This window comes from Suncus etruscus, chromosome 15 (assembly GCF_024139225.1).
Source record: "Suncus etruscus isolate mSunEtr1 chromosome 15, mSunEtr1.pri.cur, whole genome shotgun sequence".
In the NCBI taxonomy this organism is placed as follows: Eukaryota; Metazoa; Chordata; class Mammalia; order Eulipotyphla; family Soricidae; genus Suncus; species Suncus etruscus.
The window spans coordinates 9,269,662-9,288,829 of record NC_064862.1 but is presented as its reverse complement, the minus strand read 5'-3'; positions in this window follow the sequence as shown (position 1 = coordinate 9,288,829).

Sequence of the window (19,168 nt, the reverse complement as noted above, 5' to 3'; positions counted from 1 at the left end):
TTCTTCAAAGAAGTGGATCAGACACTTTTGAAATTCATTTGGAACAATAAACACCCTCGAATAGCCAAAGCAATCATTGGGAAAAAGAATATGGGAGGAATTACTTTCCCCAACTTTAAACTGTACTACAAAGCAACAGTTATCAAAACAGCATGGTATTGGAATAAAGATAGGTCCTCAGATCAGTGGAATAGGCTTGAATACTCAGAAAATGTTCCCCAGACATACAACCACTTAATTTTTGATAAAGGAGCAGGAAATCCTAAATGGAGCAGGGAAAGCCTCTTCAACAAGTGGTGTTGGCACAATTGGATAGCCACTTGCAAAAAATTGAACTTAGACCCCCAGCTAACATCATGTACGAAGGTAAAATCCAAATGGATTAAAGACCTCGATATCAACCCCAAAACCATAAGATATATAGAACAGCACATAGGCAAAACACTCCAGGACATTACAGGCATCTTCAAGGAGGAAACTGCACTCTCCAAGCAAGTGAAAGCAGAGATTAACAGATGGGAATATATTAAGCTGAGAAGCTTCTGCACCTCAAAGGAAATAGTGCCCAGGATACAAGAGCCACCCACTGAGTGGGAGAAACTATTCACCCAATACCCATCAGATAAGGGGCTAATCTCCAAAATATACAAGGCACTGACAGAAATTTACAAGAAAAAAACATCTAACCCCATCAAAAAATGGGGAGAAGAAATGGACACTTTGACAAAGAAGAAATACACATGGGCAAAAAACACATGAAAAAATGTTCCACATCACTAATCATCAGGGAGATGCAAATCAAAACAACGATGAGATACCACCTCACACCCCAGAGAATGGCACACATCACAAAGAATGAGAATAAACAGTGTTGGCGGGGATGTGGAGAGAAAGGAACTCTTATCCACTGCTGGTGGGAATGCCGTCTAGTTCAACCTTTATGGAAAGCGATATGGAGATTCCTCCAAAAACTGGAAATTGAGCTCCCATACGATCCAGCTATACCACTCCTAGGAATATACCCTAGGAACACAAATATACAATACAAAAACCCCTTCCTTACACCTATATTCATCGCAGCACTATTTACCATAGCAAGACTCTGGAAACAACCAAGATGCCCTTCAACAGATGAATGGCTAAAGAAACTGTGGTACATATACACAATGGAATATTATGCAGCTGTCAGGAGAGAAGAAGTCATGAAATTTTTCTATACATGGATGTACACAGAATCTATTATGCTGAGTGAAATAAGTCAGTGAGAGAGAGAAAAACGCAGAATGGTCTCACTCATCTATGGGTTTTAAGAAAAATGAAAGACACCCTTGTAATAATAATTTTCAGACACAAAAGAGAAAAGAGCTGGAAGTTCCAGCTCACCTCAGGAAGCTCACCACAAAGAGTGATGAGTTTAGTTAGGGAAATAACTACATTTTGAACTGTCCTAATAATGAGAATGTATGAGGAAAATGGAGAGCCTGTCTAGGGTACAGGCAGGGGTCGGGTGGGGCGAAGGGAGACTTGGGACATTGGTGATGGGAATGTTGCACTGGTGATGGGTGGTGTACTTTACATGACTGAAACCCAAACACAATCATGTATGTAATTAAGGTGTTTAAATAAATTTAAAAAAAATAAATAAATAAAATAAAAATACTTAGTGTTTGTGTGCTGTATTTATTAAAATTTAAACAGTAAAATCTATTAATATTTAAATGCTATGATATTGCTTATTTCATATTATTTTCTAAGTTGATTGTCATCCACAGAAAATTTGGGAGTTAATAAAGTTAGGGAGATAAATTTGTGCAGTTTGTGGAAGTGGCTAAAAGAAAAAAAATCTGTAATAAATTTACAGATGAACCATATTGTATATATTACATCAGTCAGAGCTTTAGGCATGGTTAGAAATAAAAAATATATATTTAACCAAATATAAATATAAAATAAGAATTTTTCAGAGCAATGCAAAGCTATCTAGGAACCATGTCTTTTAATCTTTATTAACCTACTATAAGAAATAAATGTGGAAAGAATATCCTCAAATATCAAGTGCAGATGTCTGTGGATTTATTTTTTTTTCTTTTAACTACAATATAAAATAGATTAACTTTGTCTTGTAGAATCAAGAGTATTGTATGAAATGAATAGTTTGCAACTATTTTGCCTACTCTGTGGTTTTGAAAATGCATTATAATGTAAAATTTATGCTAGTTATTGGCCTTGATATTATAATACTAAATTTCTACAGGATATGATATAACAGCCCTTTTAACTAATTTGAGTGGTAAGCAGAGGCTCTAAGTTTCTGCACATACTATAGGTTGTTTTTCTTTTTCAGAAAGCTTCACTTAAAAGCACTTTAATAAGAATAAGATATTCTGAAAAAATACAAACGACAATATTATTACTAACATGTGAATCACCTATTGAGGATATCATAATAAATATTAGTAAACATAATACTATAACAGTTAATGGTTCCATTAAGGATATACCAGGGTGTCGAAAGATACATTTTTATTTATTTATTTATTTAATTATTTTGCCAATGATGCACAGGGGATACTCCTGGCTATGCGCTCCTGGCTATACGCTCAGAAATTATTTGGGGGCTCCTTTCTTCCTGGGAGCCAGGAGGTTCTGCCAGCATGGCATTTGAAAGCCTTCTGCCGTGCCAAAGGCCTCTTTATCCAGGCCTAGAAAGGGGTGAGGGACATGGGTCACCCCAGCACCCCTCTACCTCCTTCCTCCGGAACTCCAGGGCTTTTCCTGGCCACATGGCTGGGCAAGCCAGCAAGGTGGGTCATTTGGGTGAGCTTGTTGATTTCCCTAGGCTTTCCTCATTTCCCTCCTGGCTCCAAAGGGAGGGGCTAAGGTGGGTTCTCTGACCTTCCAGCCTTCTAGCTCAGGAAGGATCTCCTTTCTTCCTAGGAAGGGGTGCGGGACATGGGTCATGCCAACACCCCTCAACCCCGCAAGTTATTTGCCAAAACTTTTCCGGAACTCTAGGGCTTTTCCTGGCCACATGGCTGGGCAAGCCAGTGAGGTGGGAATAGCAGCACAATAGGTTCTGGCTTTAGGACTTACCAGGGAAGTTTCCTTATTAAACCTGTCCATTGTGAAACCGCACGGGACCACTAGCCATATTGACAAATATTTGGATATCATTGTGTTTCATCTGCTTGTCATAATCTGAAAGCCTTCCAGGAGCTCGTTTTATTCCTTTACTCCCTCACTCCCATCTCATGTTACCCCACATTTAACCATTTTTCTGTACTAATGATTTTTGTTTTGGCCAAGGTGGATTACATATCTTTCACAGTAATTTTTTGGGTGGAGTCTGAAGCTTCAGCAGGCAACATGTCATGGCAAGGTAGGCTGTAAGCTTTTTGGCCAAGATAAGGTGAAGCTGCAGCCTTGGCTGCCCCCCCACAGCCTTCTCTCTCCTTCCTCCCCGTCCCCAGGGTTATTCCTGGACACCTGCTCAGGGTCCCAGCAAGTGGATTCCGGCGAGATGCAATTTAAAAGAGACCCCAGGCTTCCTTGTTCCTGCAATGGGCTGGGAGGGGACTGGTGAACTTTCAACTTCCAGCAATTAGGAAGCAAACGCCTCTCGAGGAGTTGTAAGCTTCAGCAGGCAACAAGGGGAGGACATGGCTCCATGTGCTCTTCGCTTGTCCAAATCACAGACCAAAGTGGTGTCTCAGAAACAACACCCTCCTCTTGACTATTTCTAAAACATAAAAGGGACACGTGTATCTCCTTTGTATATCTCAGATGTATTCCCTTAACATCTATAACTCTTTTTGAACATCCTCATATAGTGACAATTTTGCTCAGTGGATTTATTATTTGATTGTTTAATTTTCCCCCTTTGAGATATGTTCTATAAGCAATACTGGTAGGAGTATCTCTGTATATATTTTATGTATGAACCAAGTTACGGGGAATGTTGGACTTTATTCGTAGGTTCCCAGATGCACCAACAATATCTTGTGGCATTGCTTCTCTTTCGCATAGGCACATTAAAATGGGAAAATAATACATATGCAAACAAGTTCTTATCTAATAGAGATGGCAACACAAATTTGGTAATGTAATTAGGCCTTTTACCCTGAACATTGGCATAATGATTTGGCTTAGGCCTCAGAAGAGTGGGCATCGCCCACACACAGCTGAACAATGGATACCATCTATGGAAACAACCCGAATGGTATGCTGAAACTAGAGGATGCTCCACATAAGCCTGACATCGATGAAAGAAATGCACATAATCCAGAGTCTTTAAATATGAGAATCTGATACCAATAGCGAAAGTGTGAAGAAGTTTCACCGGGACCACGGAGAATGACTCAGGTTGGACGGATTAGTATGCCTGGAACCCAGAGTCGGTCTTATGCCAATAAAGTTCTGGGGTGAGGCCTTTTTGTTATCAGGTCAAGGATTCTTTTTCCATTTTCCCCATTTTTCTGGACCTATGCAAACAACGGCGACTGCCACTATGACACCTTTACTATATTTTTTTACTCTTATCCTTTAAGGAAAAAAATACAACTTACTGAACTTAAAAACAAATAACTGTAGTAGAATGCCTGTCTTGAATACAGGCAGGGGAGGGGAAGGGGTGAGGGGGTAATGTTACACTGGTGAAAGGGGGGTGTTCTTGTTATGACTGTAACCCAACTATGATCATGTTACTTAAATAAAAAATATATTTCAAAAAAAGAAATCATTTGGGGGACCATATGGGATTCCGGAAATCGAACCCAGGTCCCTATTGGGTCAGCTGCATGCAAGGCAAATGCCCTATCACTGGGCTATTGCTCCAGCCCCAAAAAGATACATTTTAAAAGTTTTTAAATAAAGGGAGAAAAACCCAACAAATGCATGTCATTAAAATAATCATGAATGGGGGCTGGAGATATAATACAGGTGGTAAGGACTGTGCCTTATATGCCAAAATTTGTTGACCACTGACATAATATATATTCCTATGAATACCAATGGGAGTACCCCTGAGTGAAAAGTCAAGAGAAAAACTTTGAAAATCACCATGTCCCACAAATAACAAAGTAAAAATATACAAATATACAAGCTATAGTAAAATTCTGTATAATGCCTTTTTTAATTTAAATATACTTTATTCAAACACTGTGGCTTAAAGGATATAAAGAATACACATTTTGACAGTTATAAAGTAGTTTGTGACTGAGTTTCAGTTATACAGTGTACAATATCCTTCACCAGTACACATTTCCTGCCAAAAATATTTCCAGTTTCCTTCCTTCCCTTTTCTTTGCCTTTACCATTGTCTGCTTCCTTGGCAATGTTTTTCTTTCTCTCTGTCTCTTTCTCTTTTCCTTTTCTTTCCTTGTAGTCATTGTAGTTTGCAATATTGTTACTGTAGATGTATCATGCATATCATATTCTTTATATCATTTCAAAGGCACCCAATTCTTGTTCAGAATGATCATTTCCAACTTTCATTGTCTTAGTAGTTACTTTTCTACACTAACTGCACTCCTTTGCTATATATTGCAATTTCAGTTCAGCCATAAACTGGTCCTCTTGCCATCATTTTTACAGTCTCTGTATATTATTAACATACTATCTTTTTATATATTTCATGAATAAATGCAAAATTCTATGTCTAAAATTCCTTCCTCTGACTCACTTAATTATAATGACTCAGTGTAATATTCTCTTTATCTATCTTTGCATAATAAAATGTCAGGACTTTATCTTTCCTAATAGCTGCATAGTATTCCAGTGTGTAGATGTACCACAGTTTCTTTATATCCTCTTTTCCTGGGTAGTTAGGTTGCTTTCAGATTCTGGATATTCTGAATTCTGCTGCAGTGAACATAAGAATGCAGAGTGATTTTCTGTGTTATGTTTTTTGACTAAGAGGGTATTTGACTAAGAATGGTATTTGTGAGTTAGATGGAAATTTAGTTTCTAATTTTTAAATCTAGATTATTTAATCTTTGAAAAACCCAGGAAAGAAACATGAATTAGAGCAAGCCTCCAACAAGCGGTGTTGCAAAAAGTTGTCAACTACATGCAAGCACTGCATATAGCACTGCATATATGTCAAATCAAAATGTATTAAAGTCCTTGATATAAGACCTGAAATTATAAAGAAATATACATTTTTATGGCCTCTGGATAGTCATCTGAATGTTATTGTCCATTTAAGAATAAAGATGTTGTTTACCTTGTCTGTCCCTTGTAACTGTTGCTGGATGACATTTGGTCCTGTAGGTATATATAGCCCCAGACTGGGGAGCGAATATATTCTGCTATTGTTGCTCTTGCCAGGCTGCTCCTGCTGAATGATTTCTGTTCAAACTGTAGAAATGCTGTAGAAACTGTTTACCAGATTGCAGGTTCCTGCTGGCTTTTGATGAATCTTTCCTGCTGTTCTGAGTCCTAACATTTGGCACCCAGAGCAGGCAGCAAGTAATGATCTTCTGGAGAATCAGAATTGTAATTGTGAATCATCCAGATTCCTTTGTGGATCAACACCCTAATTCCTTGGTGGATTAAATCTAGCCTCCAAGATATTTAATGAAATTATTTTAGATTATTCCATACATCCCAGAGATCTACTGTCATTCATATTATTAGTTAGGGTGATGCCATGCTGGAATATACATCACCAAATTACTTAAAAATATTATCACTAAGCCCCTCTTTTGGGCCAGTCCCCAAAAAGGGTTGGCCAGACTGAATTTAATTGCAAATGTTACCCTCTCAGCTACTCCTGTATCTATAATTCAAAAATAAATAAATAAATAAATAAAAAGAGATCTCCTGCAAACCAGTTCAAATCTAATGGAGAATGTTACTCCCAAGAGAATTCCATCCAAGAAATGTCATCAAGGATGAGAATTATGTTTTCAGTGAAAACAGGCTCCTCAATCTCAACCCAGGACTGATAATATTCCATATATTACTGCTAATCACCTAGAGACACCACCTCTCCCAGGCATGATTCAAATTCTACCATTTCAGATTTATGAGTCCGTTAACATCTCGTCAGACTCAGAGTCTGAAATTTTATCCCATTTCATAGAATAAAATAGAATCCAGAAGATCTAGGCCTTTTGAGTTCTAAAATAGCGATAACTAAAAATAAATTATATTGGTCATTTCAAAATGTGTGTGCTGTGTACAGATGCACTTTTCCATATTGTAAAGAATATTTATTTACCTTGCTGGAGTAAAAGTGTGCTTTGGACCCCCCAAGATTTTCAAACACTGCCTAGAGTACACCTGTGCCCTCCACAGTACTTGCAAAGAAGAATATGGTCCAGTTTTGAGGCCAAGGACAAATTGCACAATCTAGGTCAATCTGCCAGGAGATTGTCCTAAGTCTGTACCACATATGACATTCTGATAAGTGAAGATGGATATAAGAAATGGAAAAAAGGCAAGCTATCCAACATCTTACCATTCAAATGCATGTCTGAGATATTGCCTTGTGCACATGGGAGAGAATTTCTGTAGATGGAGAATTTAAGGGCTTCTACACAAAAATCTTCAAAAGGTCACATATCTTCATATCCAGTTAATATCCAATAAGAAAATTAACAGATGCAGAGCAAAACCGAGTGATAGAAAAGGATCCAACAGCATCTGATAAGGTTGTTGACCTTTGGAAATGCCAGCAAAGATTGCCAAATAAGTTTATGCCAAATTAGTGAGAAAGAAGATATTATGGGCTACCTAGAAGCATGCCAGAACAAAGGTTCCATATCACATGAGGCATGTGTAAATGCTCTTCAGGACTACATAATACAGACAAGCTAGAAGATCAAGCCATCACGCAGAAAATATAGAGCTCCACTTAACTGTGTATATTTGTGGCCGGCCACAATTTAGACCTTTTATGAAATGTGGTCATGGAAACCATTATGCAAAAAATAGTTACTTCATTGGGTTTTGAAGAAACTGGTGAAAAGGACAACCACAGACTTCATGAACATGGGTAGATGCTATATTTGTAAATATTTAGCTACTATTTTAGGGATTGCAGGACCCTCTCTGGCCCTATCTTCTATAGACCAATACCCATAACTTACCCACATTGCAATGGAGGATATCATTGGGCAAAAGATTTCCTCAACAACCAATAGGTATCAGGAAATTAATCAGGGACCAATCCAGGACCCACAATATCAGGGATCCCAACTTATGCAGGCCTATAGCCAATAAGTTTGCTGCAAATTGCCAACTAAGGAAGTGCTGGCTTAAATATCACTTGCCCTGACATCATCCCAATAGCACTAACACAATGTCCCTAAAATATTGAATTCTAGAATAAAGGTACCAGAACTGCAGGCACTTATAGGCCTATTTTAAGAATCAGTCTAACTATTAAAGGAATCACTGTGCATGTGGGAATAATAGGTTCTGATTACATTAGAAAGATAATTATTATCACATTCCCAACAGTATGGATATTTAAAAAATAAACATTTCCTGACTTTTGCTTTTTCCATTTGTTTTGTCAGGCCACTTCAATAGTTCAAAGACTAGAGGTTTTGGTAACTCTAACCACCTAGCAGATCCTCTAGAGACCTTTATAATCTTGCAAAAAATGTACCCACTAATAACTTGAGAGATACATGAAAAAGAAATTAAATGAATCACTAAGCAGGTTCTGATATTTCTATTATCTTTTTTCAATAATGGACCAATAGTTTGGCCCTGAAGGAGATACTTTATGACTTGCAAAGAAAACATTGGCCCATAAGGGAATATAGCTATTCACATCAGCCTTATTCAGCCACATTCAGCTATTGCCCTTGAATTTATGTATTCAAGATCTACACATACAGTAGTACATTGAGTTCATGATTACACCTACAGCCAATTCTCTAAATATAATTCAGAGGACACACATTTTTTGATTGGGGCCACTGTAGTACTGTGCCCACCACCAATGCACATTCAGTGTAAATCTAAACATCCATTGTGGACACCACAGTGCACCCTAATAAAAAAAAAGCTAAGGGCACTTATACTTTTAGAGAAAAAAATTAAATTTGGGCATATTGAAATATCATTTTCAAAATGAAATTATCCTATCTTTGTATAAAAATATGGCAATTGGCAATTACTGATTGACTTATGAAATATAAATGCTTCAATGGTTCCACTAGGAACCTCCAACCCAGCCTTCCCTCTTCTGAGGTGATTACTAAAGATTGGAATCTTTAATAAATTTTAAAGACTGTTTTTATAATATTTCTATTCACACAAACTACAAATGCTTGGTTTTCCATTTCTTTTTTAAGTCATAAGGAAGCTATGAGCAGGTTTCAGTACACTGTATTACCCAAAGGAATAAACAATTGATCTACAATGCTTCAATATTTTATTGATATACCTCTATATCTTTATATGCAAGATTTTCACATGCTTACATTGTCACTACATGCACAATATTCTGATAGTGTGTTACAGTGAGAAGGATCTCAAAGAGTATATGAAGATGTAGACTCATAATGACTTTCGTTGTAATCTTTACCATCATCCATTCCTTTCCTATTATCAATGTTTCAGTATTTTATATTGATGGCTCTTCCTTAGGGAATGGTGGGATCACTGATCATTGGCTCATCCCAGACCAAAACATTATAAGCTAATTATAATTCAACCCAACAAGGGGAACATGACACTTTGATTTCTTTTTCTTCTGGGCCATGTGTCAGGACTAAGCCTATTTAGTTGGCCTTTATCCTGAAATTGTCACTGCTTCCATAAAGGACACTCACTCTGAATTAAGATTTGATTCAACAATTGAAAGTTCATACCCTCTGCACTCACTGAAAGTTATTTTTCAAAAGTGCTTCCGAGCCTATTTTCATCAATCATATAAGATCTCATTCTGGTAGCCATGTTCCAGTAGCTTTAGGAAATGAATCAGCTGATCACCTAACAATGTTTATATTTAACACACCTGTAGAAGACCATGATGCTCTACACACAAGTGCCTATGACCTTCATGTTCACTATTGCATTCTACCAAAACAAGTCAGACAAATAGTCTGTTTTTAGTCTGTTTGTGCTCCTTTGAATTGCACCCCTCATGTGGCTGGAGCTAACTCCCTGAGGTCTGAAGACAAATAAATTATGGTAAACAGATATCACTAAAGTTAACCTTTTACCAAAAACAATTTATATATGTAGCTGTTAATACTTATTTTCATTTTATGTAGGCTGTCCCTATGACTTCAGAGTTAATGCCATTTGTTCTTTGTATTACAGTGCTTTTCTGTCATGGGTGTTTTCAATACCATCAAAACTAATGATAAACCAACCATCACTAATAAAACATGTCAAATCATTTTGAAAAGAATGGCAAATCAAGCATATCACTGTTATTCCTATACTCCTCAAGTACAAGCCATTGTTGAATGTGCTCATAGGACTCTACAAACTTAAGTATTAAAAGACAGAAAAGGAACTATGCCTCTGCTAGATTTTCTTTCTTTAAAATATTTTCTTTAAATTTTTAAATGTACCAAGAAAGAACCCCATAAAGCTGCTGAAAGATATTTTTAAGAAGAGGTACATGCTCAGAAAACAATTAATTCACTATCAGTGTAAAAATAGATAAATTGATAAATATTTGACATTAGGTAACCTTATCATTCAAGGAACAGGCTATTCTTTTTTTCTACAGAAAACAGACCCAAAATGTAACTCTAGATTCCATTATTCCTCATCAGAAGATCAACATCTCTGAAAAATAAAAATATTTTAATTAATATCTTTATTTAAACACCTTGATTACAAATATCAATGTAGTTGGGTGTTGCATGTCAGTCCTTTATGGGACTGACTGATGGAGGGATGGAGGATGAGGTCTTTCTCCCCCAGCTCAGAACACTCATCTGCCATCCTGTTCAGCCAGTGGTTCTGAGGTGAATGCGGTGGGTATAAAGCTAACAGGTAGTCAGGCTTCAGAAGATATTAGCTTTATTCAGTGGACAAGGCTGAAGCCAAAAGCCCCAGAATCAGTCCTCCCCAAAAAGCCCTTGCCTTCCACAGATCCTTGCTTTTATACATCAGAATCAGATACCACCCAGGGTGGGAGCAGAATTCCAGGTCACACCCTAAGTTAGGACAAATCCCAATCAGGGTAGGATCAGTAACATAATAATCCCATGAAAATCTTTACACACACAACAGTTGGGTTTCAGTCATGTAAAAAACACCCCCCATCACCAGTGCAACATTCTCATCACCAATGTCCCAAATCTCCCTTCTCCCCACCCCACCCCTGCCTGTACTCTAGACAGGCTTTCTAATTCCCTCATTCATTTTTATTGTTATTAAGATAGTTCTCAATGTAGTTATTTCTCTAACTACACTCATCACTCTTTGTGGTAAGCTTCAAGAAGTGAGCTGGAACTTCCAGCCTTCCTCTCTTTTATCTCTGACAATTATTGCAAGAATGTCTTTCATTTTTCTTAAAACCCATATATGAGTGAGAATATTCTGCGTCTTTCTCTCTCCCTCTGACTTATTTCACTCAGCATAATAAATTCCATGTACATCTATGTATAGGAAAATTTCATGACTTCATCTCTCCTGATGGCTGCATAACATTCCATTGTGTATATATACCACAGTTTCTTTAGCCAGTCATCTGTTGAAGGGCATTTTGATTGTTTCCACAGTCTGGCTAAGGAAAATAGTGCTGCAATGAATATAGGTCTGAGGAAGGGATTTTTGTATTATATTTTTGTGTTCCTAAGGTATATTCCTAGGATTGGTATAGCTGGACCATATGGAAGCTCAATTTCCAGTTTTTGGAGGAATCTCCAAATCGCTTTCCATATAGGTTAGACTAAACGGCATTCCCACCAGTGGTGTCTCCACATCCCTGCCAGCACTGCTTGTTCTCATTCTTTGTGATGTGTGCCAACTATGTGAAGGATCCTCTTATTTTCAAGAAGGTCAGCTGCATTTATCAATTTGTACAGGAATAAGAATGTAATTATTTATCTTTTTAACTCAATAAGAATCCGATTTTCTATTCTCATTAGGAAGATATCATAAAGTGAAACTCTGGCAATCCTACAATGTTCTGTATCAGCAGAAAGAAGTCAGAAAATCTCATCACCCCAGCTCCTAAAAAAATCAGAGTTTTTACTTCTTGACCGAAATGATTTATAACTTTACCTTTTGAAAAAAGGTTTTAACAATCTCCTGCACTTTAGTCACTTTAAAATAACATTTTTGTTCTAAATAGTTCTCTCTTGTTTATAATTTTTTATTTTAGGCTATTTTCTTCTTTTATTTTGCTCCTTGTGTAGATATTAAATAGCTTTATATTTTTTTCTTTGCTTCTTACAACAAATTTTTATTTTTATTGTTCCTAAATAATGTTTTCTTTTTCTTTTATGATTCCTTGGCAATGGAGCATCAAATTCCTCTATTAGGAGTAAGAAAACTACTGCTTGCAACCAGTATATATTCTACTTAAATTGTGTTTTTCAACTGGGCTCTGGATGGGTGACCTGCCTTTTAACCTGTAGAAGACCATTGACTTTCTATTGCCCTGCACCAATAGATTACATCATCAACAGAACATTTTCAGATCTGACCTACCTGATAATAGATCAGTAGAGTAGAATAATACTTGGATATTGTTATTTTTTCCTACCCACCAATTTATTTTCTAATGGAAAAGGAAAGCTAAGGAAACAAAGAGTCTTATGGTCCCTGGTTAGCCTTAAAAGTATTACTGTTTCTTTAAGGGTGAAAACATCAATTACAAGAGATCCTCCCCTTGTAATTGCCACAGGAGGGCAGTTGGCCCAGGGGGTATATAAAGTCCAAGGCTGAAGTGTAGGAGGGACTAGGAAACTCTACCTCATTGCCTCTGCCAAACTGCTTGTACTGGATGATCATTACCAAATTGCTATAGAAACTGTTTACTGAATTCCCAGTTCCTGCTGTCATTTGCCATCTCTCCTACTGTTACAGCATTAAAAGAAACCATAACCATAATTAAAAGAATTATAGGCAGAGCAATCCAAGATATTAAAGCTAAAGGCATTTTTTAAGGATGAAACACCACTGACCAAGCAACTGGAAGAAAAGATAAGCAAATGGCACTACCTTAAAATGAAAAAGTTCTGAACCTCCAAAGAAATGGTGACCGAGATAGTCTGTGAACAGAATGAGAGAAACTATTAATCTAATATCTATCTGATAAGAGTTTAAATATTTATATGATAAGAGTTTAATATTTAATATATATTAAGCACTGGTAAAACTTAACAAAAAACCTAACCCCATTGAAAAATGGAAAGTAGAGATTAACAGACATTTGCTCCAAAAAAACAAAAAATCAGATGGCCAAAATACATATGAAAAAGTGTTACACGTCATCACTAATCAGAGACACTCATATTAAACCAGCAATAAGATTTCAACTCATGCCACAGAGAGCCTGGAACACATCAAAAAGAACAGGTTCTCACTTATATAAAAAAAAGCTTTTGAAAATATAAGTTTAGGGCACTATGTTATTAAAGCAAAACTTGAGACAACAGAAAGGTTAAGCATAAATAGGTACTTTTCCCAAATTAAAAAGTATAAACACTGATATTCTTTAGAGAATATTTTCAGCATCTGCCTTATTTAATATTTTTTTTGTTTTTTTTTTTAATATTTTTAAAAAGATTTAGAGAAAAATAGAATCAGGGAATTGAACATTCTTTTTTTTTTTTTTGGTTTTTTTTTTGGGGGGGAGACCACACCCGTTGATGCTCAGGGGTTACTCCTGGCTATGCGCTCAGAAGTCACTCCTGGCTTGGGGGGCCATATGGGATGCCAGGGGATAGAATCACGGTCTGTCCTAGGCTATCACTGGCAAGGCAGACACCTTACCTCTAGTGCCACAGCACCGGCCCCAAGAATTGAAAATTCTTTAGAAGACTTTTCTGCATAATGTAAGGTCTTGCTGGAGGAATGTACTATAATTCAGCATTTGAAAAGCAAATTATTTTTTTATTCTGGACAATTTATAGAAAATAATTAAACATTTTATGAAGAGTATTTTAAATTTGGAAATATCAATATTAGCATTGCTTGCAAACTTGAAATTATTACAGTGGAATAATATAAAAATAATTCCTTGAAATTCATTATACTTTTGATATTAACACTGTACTTGAAATCTAAATATAAAAAAAACTTTCAACTGTGCAGGCAACTAAAATTTTCTGAAGGAATAAGGGGAGTAAAAACTTCAAAGATAAAAACCTTATTCAGGGCTGGAGCTATAGCACAGCAGTATGGCTTTTGTCTTGCATCTATCAGGAAGACCATAGTTCAGAATCCAGCATCCCTGATGGTCCCCCGAGCATGCTAGTAGCGAATTCTGAGCACAGAGTCAGGAGTTACCCATGAGTGCCACCAGTTGTAACTCACCCACCTGCCACAAATTTTCACAACTTTCTTATGATTAAAATTTATGTTTGTTTATGCATCTTCTCTATCAGTGGATTTTCATTCATTAATAGTCATTTCACCATCTGCACCAGAATTTAACCTTCTCACATAGTGCATGTTGTATATCTATTGATATATTTACTACACTAAGAGAGAAGAATGAAGTGGTAAATTTGTCCCTGTTATCTTCTAAAATTATTGGAATTGTAGATATACAAAGGAAAGATTATCACTGTATTCTTATACTATAATAATATAATATGTTACTATAGTGACTATTTCTTTATTGTGGTCTTTTGTAGAGGTTATATAAGAATACCAATCACTGGTAATATGATTATTATTATTTACAGGCAAAAATTAGAGCACTCATCACCAACTATTGAGTCTGTGTTTAGGAATCACCTTTTTTTTTTAATTTTGGTATTTTTTGCCACATCTTGCCATGATAACTTCTGGCCCCCTAATTAGGAATAACAATGGAAAGCTCAAATTAACATGTGTAATTCACAGAATTATACCTGGGTTGGCTGAGTTCATGGAAAATAGATTACCACTGTATGATCTCGCAGGCCCCTCAGGGATCAATTTTAATCAGACTTCTGAGCACAATTTGTGGTGCCACAGACTGAAACAGGGTCAGCAATACAGAAGGCAGCTCCATTACCTCGGTATGATCTCACCAGCTCCTTGACAACCTTCTTAAATCAAAAGTAAAATTTGCAATATAAAATACTAGTGTAAAAATAAGAGCCAAGTGTAGTTGAAGCAGAAATGACAAGAATGTCTTAATATAGATCAGCACAATCTAGCTATTAAAAAAATTAATGGAAATCTAGTTGAAGCCATCTACCACAAGCCAATGGCAAATATTATCCTCAACAGAGAAAAACTAAAAGCCTTCCCTCTAAATTCTGGTACAAGACAAGGCTGTCCTCTCTCACCACTCCTATTCAACATAGCACTGGAAGTACTTGCTATAGCGATTAGGCAAGAAAAAGATATCAAGGGAATTCAGATAGGAAAGGAAGAAGTCAAGCTCTCACTGTTTGCAGATGACATGATACTCTACTTAGAAAACCCTAAAGACTCTATCAAAAAGCTTCTAGAAACAATAGACTCATATAGCAAGGTGGCAGGCTACAAAATTAACACACAAAAATCAATGGCCTTTCTATACACCAATAGCAATAAGGAAGAAATGGACATTAAGAAAACAATCCCATTCACAATAGTGCCACACAAACTCAAATATCTTGGAATCAACTTGACTAAAAATGTGAAGGACCTATACAAAGAAAACTATAAAACTCTGCTCCAAGAAATAAGAGAGGACACGCGGAAATGGAAACACATACCCTGCTCGTGGATTGGCAGGATTAACATCATCAAAATGGCAATACTCCCCAAGGCATTATACAGATTTAATGCTATCCCTCTAAAGATACCCATGACATTCTTCAAAGAAGTGGATCAGGCACTTTTGAAATTCATTTGGAACAATAAACACCCTCGAATAGCTAAAGCAATCATTGGGAAAAAGAATATGGGAGGAATTACTTTCCCCAACTTTAAACTGTACTACAAAGCAATAGTTATCAAAACAGCATGGTATTGGAATAAGGACAGGCCGTCAGACCAGTGGAATAGACTTGAATACTCAGAAAATGTTCCCCAGACATACAACCACCTAATTTTCGATAAAGGAGCAGGAAACCCTAAATGGAGCAGGGAAAGCCTCTTCAACAAGTGGTGTTGGCACAATTGGATAGCCGCTTGCAAAAAATTGAACGTAGACCCCCAGCTATCATCATGCACGAAGGTGAAATCCAAATGGATTAAAGACCTCGATATCAGCCCCAAAACCATAAGATATATAGAACAGCACATAGGCAAGACACTCCAGGACATTACAGGCATCTTCAAGGAGGAAACTGCACTCTCCAAGCAAGTGAAAGCAGAGATTAACAGATGGGAATATATTAAGCTGAGAAGTTTCTGCACCTCAAAGGAAATAGTGCCCAGGATACAAGAGCCACCCACTGAGTGGGAGAAACTATTCACCCAATACCCATCAGATAAGGGGCTAATCTCCAAAATATACAAGGCACTGACAGAACTTTACAAGAAAAAAACATCTAATCCCATCAAAAAATGGGGAGAAGAAATGAACAGACACTTTGACAAAGAAGAAATACAAATGGCCAAAAGACACATGAAAAAATGCTCCACATCACTAATCATCAGGGAGATGCAAATCAAAACAACGATGAGATACCACCTCACACCACAGAGAATGGCACACATCACAAAGAATGAGAACAAACAGTGTTGGCGGGGATGTGGAGAGAAAGGAACTCTTATCCACTGCTGGTGGGAATGCCGTCTAGTTCAACCTTTATGGAAAGCGATATGGAGATTCCTTCAAAAACTGGAAATCGAGCTCCCATATGATCCAGCTATACCACTCCCAGGAATATACCCTAGGAACACAAAAATACAGTACAAAAACCCCTTCCTTACACCTATATTCATTGCAGCACTATTTACCATAGCAAGACTCTGGAAACAACCAAGATGCCCTTCAACAGATGAATGGCTAAAGAAACTGTGGTACATATACACAATGGAATATTATGCAGCTGTCAGGAGAGATGAAGTCATGAAATTTTCCTATACATGGATGTATACGGAATCTATTATGCTGAGTGAAATAAGTCAGAGAGAGAGAGAAAAACGAAGAATGGTCTCACTCATCTATGGGTTTTAAGAGAAATGAAAGACATTCTTGCAATAATAATTTCCAGACACAAAAGTGAAAAGAGCTGGATGTTCCAGCTCACCATAGGAAGCTCACCACAAAGAGTGATGAGTTTAGTTAGAGAAATAACTACATTTTGAATTTTCCTTATAATGAGAATGTATGAGGGAAATGGAGAGCCTTTTTAGAGTACAGGCGGGGGTTGGGTGGGTAGGAGGGAGACTTGGACATTGGTGATGGGAATGTTGCACTGGTGATGGGTGGTGTTCTTTACATGACTGAAACCCAAAAACAATCATGTATGTAATCAAGGTGTTTAAATAAAAAAATAAAAATTAAAAAAAATCCAAAAAAAAAAATTAATGGAGGGAGATATGGGATGCACACTGGGAACAGGGGTGGAGGGAGGACAACACCGGTGGTGAGATGGTCCCTTGTTTATTGTCACTATGTACCTTAAATATTACTGTGAAAGATTGGAAATTCAGTTTGGCCACATTAAATTATAAAAAAAAAGTTACACATAATAATATTTCAAATATAAACCAAAAATGATTTGGGAATGATTCCATTAAATAAATCCTAAGCACTGATTTTTAATTGTTTCAGTTAACAGTAAGGATAAGAAATCATAATTATCTTTTATATTTAATGACATGATGAGTATTAAGCTAAATGTGGTGAACATTCTCCTTTATAATAAATGATGAAATAGTCAGTGTGTAAATTAATCTAAAATTAAAGATAAAACACACTGTTTAGGAATATTAATATTGTCCCCAAATAACAAAATGGAAGTAAGAAATTTTTCTTTGTTATATTTTGTTTTGAAAATTAGACATAGCTAAAGAAATATAAACTATGAGTAAAAGTGACAATACTATCAAATCTTTCTAAATCAGTAGCAAAAAAATTAGAATACATTAGTATTATATTAGTATATCTATCTTTGATCTTATTCTATGTTAATTTGCATCCCACATCCTCCATAAAATTATCCTCTTTCAAATCCCGATTAACTCTTTTTTATATTGGATTTCCTTTACTAAGCAGCAATTTCTAAGATGTTGCAAATTTGTTTATAGTTTCTTGCTACTGAGTTAGAAGCATTCAATAGTATTTTATCTGACTTCCATAAGATCTCTCCCAATTATAAAAGTACTTGTTTTAGTATTCATTTGAGGTTTGTCTTATAGCCTCACTCAATCAAAATAGAACTTCCAGATGTAGGAAATAAGAACTCAATAGATTATTTTTATTATCCTTCAACATTTCCTAGCACAGTATCTTATTTGTGTCTAAGAAATATAAAAATATGTACATTTTATCAATTTTATTGTATGTGTGGCCCTGATAAGATAGTCATGGAGCAAATACTGTTGATAAAGAACAGTTTATACTGTATAAATTTCTAATATGTAATGTTCACATATATATTTAAAGAAAGTAAATTAAAGTGTTATTTCATGCAAAATTACAATATAATGCACAGTTTTCAAGAAATTGTAAAGTGTCAAATGTGAATATATGAAACAGATTAACTATATACTTTGATAATGAAATGTTGGTTATTAAGGAAAAACGTACTTTGAGAATTATAGCATTTTATTCACTGTAGGTATTCTTTAACAAATAATGAATTTTAACTGTCTTTTGATAGAGCCCTCGCCATTGGTATCCTATCATTGAAGTCCTCTTGAGGTCTTATTCTTGGAGTGGTCTGCCTATATTCTACCCATCTAGAATATTGAAAGTATTCACAAAGCTCACAAAGTACTCACAAAACCTAAAATTTCCTTAAAAATTGGGGAAAGAAAATAAAAATACACATTTCTGAAAAAGACCAGCAGGTGACCAACAGAGCATGGCAAATGTTCATCATAATTATCATTGGGGAATTTCAAATTAAGACAACACTGA